Consider the following 10310-nt stretch of genomic DNA (forward strand, 5'->3'; position numbering starts at 1 on the left):
CCTTTTATATATTTGAACATGGCTATCATATCACTATGACGTAATTCTCACTCTTAAAGAAGCCCACCCTGGATGTTTTTTTGCTCAGTTGCAAATGGCCTCCTCTTGGGTCGGGTGGTGGAGTGGGTGGATTACCTAGATCTATTTCAAATAAGGTTCCTACTAACGGAAATTATTAATCTCAGCCAGTTTTATGAATGGAGACTCGGGGAAAACATGAATGAACGCTAGAATGAACACTAGAAATTGTATGAAAGTGGTTTAATTGCAAATGAAAGCCAAGCCAAGGATCACACAAGGAGTAGCCAAAGAGGTGCCGGATTGCAGTGTGTGGCCGAGCTGTGAACTGCCATTATCTCCAAGGCAGAATCAAGTCTTGGGAAATTACAGATAGCTATCAGAAGTGGAAATGGGACAAAAGGACAGCTATCAATGCACAAAGGGGGAAATGTTTAACACAGATAAGGTAAAGGGCAATTACTGTCATTGGATGTGAAAGGAAAACGTTAAGGATTGCAAAAGGTGAAAGATGAGCAGAGACTTGCCTTTCTTGCTTGGTAGGTGGCCAGTCCAGGATGCAAATTTCTGCAAAACACCACATCTTTCTGCGACGTTTGTATTACGCTTTTGGGAGTGGATCTTTGTGGGGGGGGGGGACTGAACTTTTAAAAGAAGCTGCGCCCTTTCTCTGGGTCTTTTTTGCTATTTTAGATTTGGAAACTGTCACAGTGGCCGGAGTGGGCTACTTCAGAGTAACGACGCCACGCAGCTCTGCATTTTATTCTTTTATTGGTGCTGCGTATTTACAGTGCTGAAGTCATTGCTATTTACACGGAGTGATGTGGTCAGTCGGTTCCAGAACCTCCGAATGGCTTTTGGCGCATCTTTCTCCAACACAAAAGCTTTGGCAGACCCATCCTCTTTCCCCTCCTCTTTCTGCGTAATTCCGGAGTTGGGGGGATGGGTCTCCCCCCCTTATTCGCCCCTTCCTGTCCCACCTGGGACCCTGGCTCCTCTACCTTGCCTGAGCCTCGGACACGACTTCCTGCTTCCCCATTGGAATCGGAACTCTCTCTGCTTTCCCCTGTGCTCGGGGATGGGCTTGAACTCAGGAGGGGAGGGACTTCGCGATATCCCCTGTCCCTCACATCCACCCCCCTCCCAAGCTCTCCTTCACCCCTCCCCAGGTCCCCCCCAGGTGTCGGTGACGACTGGAAGCCTAAGAACTCAGTGCTTTCCGAGCCCGTTGGTGTGAACACCTCCCCCCAGTCCTGCGAGCCCCCCCTTCCGCCTGGGAGGACGGGAATCCCAAAAAGTCCGTGGCGTCAGAGCTGGTAGGGGTAAAGATGTTCTGCCAATCTGCTCCTTCCTCTGACTGGGTGGATCTCGGTGACACCCATACCTCATCCTCTGGTTCCTCAAACTCCGCTTCCCAGCGCCATGGTGAACTGCTCTCCCGTGCTTCCTCCCCCTCCCCCTCCCTTTCCATGTGCCAGGGCTTGGGTCTATGGGGAAAGAGGGCGTGAAATTCTTCTACCAGGAATTCCTCCTGTATCTGAGTGGCTGGGACCCATTCATTCTGGGACGGTGGAGCATCCTCCCATGCCATGAGGTACTCCAGGCCCCCCACCCCCCTCCTTGAGTCCAGGATGGCCGTGGCCTCATTGAGTTGCTCCCTGCCTTCTCTCTCCCCCCCTCCCTCAGGGGTTTGTTCGCTGCCTCGGAGCCTGCTGCTTTCCCTGTACGGCGACAGCAGCGATCTATGAAACACTGGGTGCACCCTCATGTCCTCTGGCAGTGCCAGCCTGTATGCCACCGGGTTGACCTGTTGCGTGACCGTGAAGGGGCCCAACCTTCTGGGCGCCAGCTTTTTGCACCTCCCTCTGATGGGAAGGCCCTCCGAGGACAACCAAACTTTGTCCCCCACCCTAATGACCTCCCCCGGTCGCCTGTGGCGATCTGCCCCCTTCTTGTACGCTTCCTTGGCTCTCTCCAAGTGTTCTCTGAGCTGCTGGTGCACCGTCTCCAGTTCCTCTGCCCAATCCTCAGCCTGTGGGCCCTCCTCCTCCCCCTCCCCCTCCCTCTCTGGGAAAGATCTGAGGTCGCGCCCGTAATTGGCCTTAAAGGGCGACACCCCTGTGGAGACGTGCACCGCATTGTTGTAGGCAAATTCTGCCAGTGGCAGGCGATCCACCCAGTCCGTTTGCCGCTGGCTGACGTAGCATCTCAGGTACTGCTGCAGAATGGCGTTGACCCTCTCCGCCTGTCCATTGGTCTGCGGGTGTCTAGCCGTCGACAAGCTGACCTCCACCTGCAGGAGGTTCATGAGCCGCCGCCAGAACCTGGAAACAAATTGGCGGCCACGATCCGAAATAACCCTTAAAGGTAATCCATGCAGTCTGAATACGTGATCCACAAACAGTTTGGCTGTCTCTTCTGCAGAGACCGCCCTGGCACACGGTATAAAATGGCACATCTTGGACATAAGGTCCACCACCACCAACACTGCGGTCTTGCCCCTGGACGAAGGCAGGTCTGTGATGAAGTCCATTGACACTACTTCCCACGGCCTGTGTGGCGTGGCTAAGGGCTCCAGCAATCCCGGTGGCGCTGACCTGACCACCTTTGCCCGCTGGCAGGTGTCACAGCCCCGTACATAGTCTCGAACATCTTCCCGCACCCCTGGCCACCAGAAGTGTCTCATGACTAGGTGAGCGGTTTTGTCCCTCCCAAAATGACCCGCCGTTGGGTTGTCGTGCATCTGCTTGAGGACCGTACGTCTAAGCTGGGTGGTGGGCAGGTACAGTGCACCCTTGTAGAAAAGCAGCCCCCTGCGTTCTGCAAAGTCTTTTGCCTGCTCCCCCCCTCTCAGTTCTCTGAAGATGCGGTTGGCAAATTCATCCGCTGCCGTCAGTGCTGTGAGTTCTGCCTCGCTCACCACTGCTGCTCCGCAGGACCATGCTGACGGGGGGAAAATGTGCCTGGGTGCCGGTGGCGCCTCCTCCTCCATGTACTCTGGCTTGCGGGAGAGGGCATCCGCCCTGACATTCTGCTCTCCCGGGATGTAGTGTATGGAGAAGTTGAAGTTCGAGAAGAACTCTGCCCACCGTATCTGCCGCTGGTTGAGCACCCTGGCAGTTCTCCAGAACTCCAGGTTCTTGTGGTCTGTGCACACCTGGATGGGGTGCTTGGCGCCCACCAGGAAGTGTCTCCAGTGCTGGAACGCAGCGTGGATCGCAAGAAGTTCCCGATCAAACACCGTGTAGTTTCACTCTGGCTGGGTCAACTTCCTGGAGAAGAAGGCACAGGGTCTCCACTCTCTGTTGGCGTCCAGTTGCAACAAAATGGCGCCCACAGCTTTATCAGAAGCATCTGTCTCCACGCGTAGGGGCGCGTCCTGAACCACGTGGAACAGGTTCTGGTTTGAGGCGAACACCCTCTTGAGGCTTTCGAACGCTGCTTGCGCCTCTGGTGTCCACCTGAACTTCTGCTTGCCTCTCAGGCAGTCAGTGATGGGAGCCGTAACGCGAGAGAAGTTCTTGATGAACTTCCTGTAGAAGTTGGCGAAGCCTAGTAGGCGTTGGGCATCTTTGCGCGTCCTGGGGCTGTGCCAGTCCAGGATGGCCTGCACCTTGTCCTTGTCCATCGCCAGCCCCTTGTCTGACAGCTTGTAGCCCAGGAAGTCCACCTCCTTGGTGTGAAACTTGCACTTCTCCAGCTTCACATACAGGTGGTTCTCCTTCAGGCGCTGCAACACCTCCCTGACATCTTTCACATGCTGCACTGGGTCATCGGAATAGATAAGGATGTCATCCAGGAAGACCAAGCATTTCCTGAAGAGGAGGGACCCCAGGACGTGGTGCATGAAGGCCTGGAAGCATGCTGAGCCCCCTTGCAACCCGAAGGGCATCACCAGATATTCAAAAGAGCCCAGAGGCGTGAACATCGTGGTTTTCCATTCATCGCCTTCCCGGATCCTGATCAAGTTGTACGCCCCCCTCAGGTCTAGCTTGGTGAAAATCTTGCCCCTGCGTGCCGCTGTCAGGAGATCATCCACTCTGGGCATGGGGAAAGCCACTGGCTCTGTCACTGAATTCAGCCGTCTAAAATCCACCACAAGACGGCGCTGTTGCGTGTCTTTCTTGTCCACCCAGAAGACCGGGCTGCCCCCTGCTGCCTTGCTTTCTCTGATGAACCCCCGCTTGAGGTTCTTGTCGATGAAAGCACGCAGATCCTCCAGTTCCTGGTCTGACATGGCGTACAGCTTGGCTGGGGGTATAGTTGCCCCTGGCACCAGGTTGATCTGGCAGTCAAAAGGCCTGTGTGGGGGTAGGTGGTCGGACTCCGCTTCGCTGAAGACCTCCTGCAGGTCCCAGTACGGCTTGGGTATCGCCTCACCCCCTTTGACGTGCATGGTGGCCACCGTGGCTATCGGAGGCCCCTCCCCTGGTTGGTGCTGCATGCAATGTTCCAGGCAAAAGTCCGATCCAAAAGTGATGCATCTCTGGTGCCAACTGATGGAGGGGTCGTGGCGCGCCAGCCAGCTCATGCCCAAGACGATGGGGGGGTCTGAGATGGTGGTGACGTTGAATGCCAGTGTCTCTGAGTGCCTTCCCACCGTCATTTTCATGGGGGGGGTTTGATGAGTGATGGCCCCTCCCAGCAGCTCTCTGCCGTCAATGGTCGCCACATGCAGAGGAAAATCCAGCTGCAGAAGCTGGATCTGGTGCTCTTCTGCAAAGTTTCTCGAGAAGAAGTTCGCTGACGCCCCACTGTCAATTAGGGCGAGGACCGTCAGGGGATAGCCATTTGGGAGCGTGAGCGTCACTTCTAGAACCACTCCTGCTCTGGGAGGGGTGGGCTGGCTCTGCTCCTCTCTGTGCGGGTGGGTGGGCTGGGGCTGTTGTCTGCTGACTGTGCCTGGCTGCTGCCCCTTGTCTCCTGCAGCCAGGCTTTCCCGTTTCCCTGCTGTGGTGCTGCGTCAGTGGGGGAGGGCACAACCGTTCCCGCCTTTCCTTGCCACTCCCTGCGATGTGGGCAGTCTCTGACGAGATGCTGGGGGGAGTTGCAGAGAAAGCAATTCCCACCCCTTCCCTCCTTGCGTCTTGGCGCCGCTGGGGTTTGAAAAGCCCCCGCGCGCGCGCGCTATCAATCTGCATGGGTTCCTGGTCCTGGCTGGCCCCAGGCGTGGCTTGAAAGGGTTGTTGGGGGAGTGGCTTCTCCTGCGACCGTGGGAACCAAGCCCGCTTTGCGCGCGTTGCTTGCTTGTCGCTCCACCGGGATTCCTGTCTCACCCCCACCGCCAGAGCCGCTTTGCTCAGCTGATCCATATTACTGGGCTTTGGACCTCTCGAGAGCTCATCCTTCACCTCCTCATGCAACCCCAAGTAGAACGCCGCTTGCATTGGGGGTGACTCTAGTTCCCACCCCAATCTGTGCACCAGCATGGTGAATTTCGCCCAATACGCGCGAACTGTCATATTTCCTTGGCGTAAATTATGAAGTTCCTCCTTAGTCTGGTCCATATGACTATCGGACGAATACATCGTTTTCAAACCTTCTAGAAATAGTTTGACATTCTTCATGCAAGGATTCTTTGTTGCGATTAACGGTCTTAGCCACTCCCTGGCTGCCCCGGTAAGGTGCTCCACAATAAACGCTACCCTGTGCTCATCATCAGGGAACTCATCGTGGTGCAGCTCAAGAGCATACACAATCTCAGTCTCAAAGCCCTGATATTCCCTCGGGTCTCCATTGAACTTGCTTACTAGGGTCCCGGCTCTCCTTCCTGGCAGCACTTGGACTTGGGGTGCCCCTCCCGCCTTGTTTTTCTCTGCATCCAGCTTGTTTTGGAGGTCTACCGCCACCGCCCTTAATTCCTGCTCTCTTTCCTGTAGCGCTCTCACCTGTTCCGCAAGTTGTAGCCGGTCGTCCTGGACCTTCTTAGTCTCTTCTTTAGCTGCCTTCAATTCCCCCTGCGCCTGCAGCGACAGCTGCTGCAGTTCTTGCTGGGCTTTCTCCGCGATCTGCCGCCATCTCTCCGCCTCTGACACGCTCATCCCGGCAACTCCAAAGTAGCCCCAAAAAGGATTCGGAGGTTGCTGTCACAGTGGCCGGAGCGGGCTACTTCAGAGTAACGACTCTACACAGCTCTGCATTTTATTCTTTTATTGGTGCTGCATATTTACAGTGCTGAAGTCATTGCTATTTACACGGAGTGATGTGGTCAGTCGGTTCCAGAACCTCCGAATGGCTTTTGGCGCGTCTTTCTCCAACACAAAAGCTTTGGCAGACCCATCCTCTTTCCCCTCCTCTTTCTGCGTAATTCCGGAGTTGGGGGGATGGGTCACCCCCCCTTATTCGCCCCTTCCTGTCCCACCTGGGACCCTGGCTCCTCTACCTTGCCTGAGCCTCGGACACGACTTCCTGCTTCCCCATTGGAATCGGAACTCTCTCTGCTTTCCCCTGTGCTCGGGGATGGGCTTGAACTCAGGAGGGGAGGGACTTCGCGATATCCCCTGTCCCTCACAGAAACAAAATAAAGACCAGGCTTACTAGCTGCCCTCCTTTTCATATACCTTGGAGGCAGCTAATTGCTTTGCTCTGACCGACAAGCAGGCCTCGCAGAATCATGAGTCCCTGGAGTGAGGGGTGGGCTGCATGGGCTCAGGACCGAATCAGCCTTGGCCACCTCAATGGGTGGCCTGGATAGAGAGGCTGGGGCAGAGGGTGACTCTGCTTCTGTTTCTCTCTCTCTTGGCGACCTTTGATGCCGCTAACTGTTCTGTCCTCATGGACTGGATCTGCGGGGTGAGTGTTGGGACCATTGCTCCAACGTGGTTCTGTTCCTGCCTACAGGAGCTTTTCCAGAGCCACAATTTTGCCATGGTTTCTGTTCCTGGTGTTATGTTGCTGGAGGAGACTGGAGGAGACTCTTGAGAGTCCCATGGACTGCAAGAAGATCAAACCTAACCATTCTGAAGGAAATCAGCCCTGAGTGCTCAGAGGACAGATCGTGAAGCTGAGGCTCCAATACTTTGACCACCATGAGAAGAGAAGACTCCCTGGAAAAGACCCTGATGTTGGGAAAGATGGAGGGCACAAGGAGAAGGGGACGACAGAGGGTGAGATGGTTGGACAGTGTTCTTGAAGCTACGAACATGAGTTTGACCAAACTGCGGGAGGCAGTGGAAGACAGGAGTGCCTGGCGTGCTCTGGTCCATGGGGTGACGAAGAGTCGGACACGACTAAACGACTAAACAACAACAGTGTTCCTCTCTGCCAAGTTTTCCGCCTTCTGGAAGAAGCAGCCTCCCCTCCTTGATGGCTTGTTCTTCTGGTTTGTTTAGGTGGTCTTCCTGCAGAGAGCTGACCACCTTGCCCAATGCTTCCCTTTTACAGCCCCCCCTCCCCATTTGGGAGCTTCCTCTGTTGCACTTAGATCGGCTGGCGTTAGACCTTTGTGGCAATTGCCTGTGTCTGGTGCGGTGTGCCAGTGTGGTGTAGTGGTTAAGAGCGGTAGACTCGTAATCTGGGGAACCGGGTTTGTGTCTCTGCTCCTCCACATGCAGCTGCTGGGTGACCTTGGGCTAGTCACCCTTCTCTGAAGTCTCTCAGCCCCACCCACCTCACAGGGGAGGAGGGGAAAGGAGATTGTGAGCCGCTTTGAGACTCCTTCGGGTAGTGATAAAGCGGGATATCAAATCCAAACTCTTCTTCTTCTTCTACATTCAGTCTGATAGCCCTGTGGCTCCCAGTCAGTTCAACAGCACTTAGCATTTCACACCAGCTCCTAGATGACCCTCACAAAAAAGGCATGTAAGGGGGGGGGACACATGACAGAGGGGGATAAGGTTATACTTGAGGTGGAGAAGGTGGACACAGAGAAGGTTTTCTCCCTCTCTTAATACTAGAACTGAAATGAATGGGAAATTAGGACAGACAGAAGGCAAGACTTCTTCATGCAATGCAAAAACTCTGGAACTCCCTCCCACCAGAGGCAGGGGTGGCCATCAATTTGGATGTCTTTAAAAGACAACTGGACAAGGCTATCAGTGGCTACTAGCCACAAGGGGCATTTTCCACCTCCACTGCCAGAGGCAGTATAGGAATGCTAGTTGTTGGGAGTGATAATAATAATAGTTACACGTAGGCAGCCGTGTTGGTCTGGCGTAGTCGAAACAAAATAAAGGGTCTGGGCTGAACGATGGGGATGGAGACGCTTCTTCAGGGATACTGAGCCAAGGCTGTAAAGGTCAGCACCAACACTTTGAATTGTGCTCAGAAATGTACTGGGAGCCAATGTAGGTCTTTCAGGACCGGTGTTATGTGGTCTCGGCGGCCGCTCCCAGTCACCAGTCTAGCTGCTGCATTCAGGATTAGTTGCAGTTTCCAGGTCACCTTCAAAGGTAGCCCCACGAAGAGCTCATGGCAGTAGTCCAAGCAGGAGATAACCAGAGCATGCACCACTCTGGCGAGACAGTCCACAGGCAGGTAGGGTCTCAGCCTGCGTACCAGATGGAGCTGATAGACAGCTGCCCTGGACACAGAATTGACCTGCGCCTCCATGGACAGCTGTGAGTCCAAAATGACTCCCAGGCTGCGCACCTGGTCCTTCAGGGGCACAGTTAACCCATTCAGGACCAGGGAGTCCTCCACACCTGCCCGCCTCCTGTCCCCCCAAAACAGTACTTCTGTCTTGTCAGGATTCAACCTCAATCTGTTAGCCGCCATCCCTCCTCCAACCGCCTCCAGGCACTCACACAGGACCTTCACTGCCTTCACTGGTTCTGATTTGAAAGAGAGGTAGAGCTGGGTACCGTCCGCATACTGATAAACACCCAGCCCAAACCCCCTGATGATCTCCCCCCGTGGCTTCATATAGATGTTGAAAAGCATGGGGGAGAGGCCAGAGCCCTGAGGCACCCCACAAGTGAGAGCCCATGGGACTGAACACTCATCCCCCACCACCACTTACTGGACCCAGGAGGAAGGAGTGGAACCACTGTATAACAGTGCCCATGGCTCCTCTAGACCAGGGGTCAGCAACCTTTTTCAGCAGGAGGCCAGTCCACCGTCCCTCAAACCATGTGGCTGGACTATATTTTGAGAACGAATTCCCAAGCCCCACAAATAACCCAGAGGTGGATTTTAAATAAAAGGACACATTCTACTCATGTAAAAACATGCTGATTCCCGGACGGTCCGTGGGCCGGATTAGGAAGGCGATTGGGCCGCATCTGGCTCCTGGGCCTTAGGTTGCCTACCCCAGCTCTAGACGGTCCAGAAGGATATCCTGGTCGATGGTATTGTTCTAAGAATTAAGTTCTTAGAACAGTATCAAAGGCCGCTGAGAGATCCAGCAGAACTAGGAAACAACTCGTGGGAAGAGATGGTGCTGTTGTGCTCAGCTCCTGCTCACAGACCTCGGAAGCATCTGGCTGGCCACTGTGAGAACAGGATGCTGGCCCAGGTGGGCTGCTGGCTTCTCTGAGCTGCAGGGCATATTCTGCACCTGCTGAATTCCTGCCTTGCATGCCGACATTTGAAAGAGCAATCCTGCTGCTCCCTTTGAGGCATCAGAGGAGGCCCTGCAGCAGCCATGGCAGAGCCTTGCACCCATCCTGCTCCCTCCTGGCGGTGATGGGGAGACCAGCCCCTCCCAGGGATCCCTCTTGACCAGCTGCCACTCAGCCCAGCTCAGCCAGATGAAGACTTGAAGACTTCTGCCCCCTGCTGGCCTCCTCACAGCACGCCTGGTCAAAACAGGCCACCTGCAATCATGATGGGGGCTGAGTGGGGGGCCTGAGTGGGGAGCCCCAACTAGGGAAGGTGGGGCAGAGGTGCCCCACTCCCCTCTTTGGCAGCAAAATGCTCCACCCCCGGCAGCGTCCAACAAGTCAAAATAATCAAGACACCTTAAGCATTTGGAGATTATCACTATTAAAGTCATAATAAAAATCCACCCAGCCCTACTAAGAAAGCCTCTGAGCATGTGCAAAGCACATGAGACCCCACTGTAAGTGGAAGCAACCCCTGATAACCAAGGGAAAGAGCATTTATATCATGTCTAAGTGTGGGTGTGCATCCGTGGCCAGGGGCAAGAGAGCCAGGGGCTTTCTCAAAGGCTCCGTTGAGATTGTGGCAGAGACCCAAGTCAACCTGGGAGCCTCCTGGGTGGCAGGTCAGGGTGCCCTGACCATGACCCTCTGTGCCTCTGGGTGCAGCTCCTGGTACACTTCATGGAGTCACAGAATCACTGCGATTGTAGAGTTGGAAGGGACCCCCAAGGATCATCTAGTCCACCCCCA

This window comes from Zootoca vivipara, chromosome 5, assembly GCF_963506605.1.
Source record: "Zootoca vivipara chromosome 5, rZooViv1.1, whole genome shotgun sequence".
NCBI classification, from domain to species: Eukaryota; Metazoa; Chordata; class Lepidosauria; order Squamata; family Lacertidae; genus Zootoca; species Zootoca vivipara.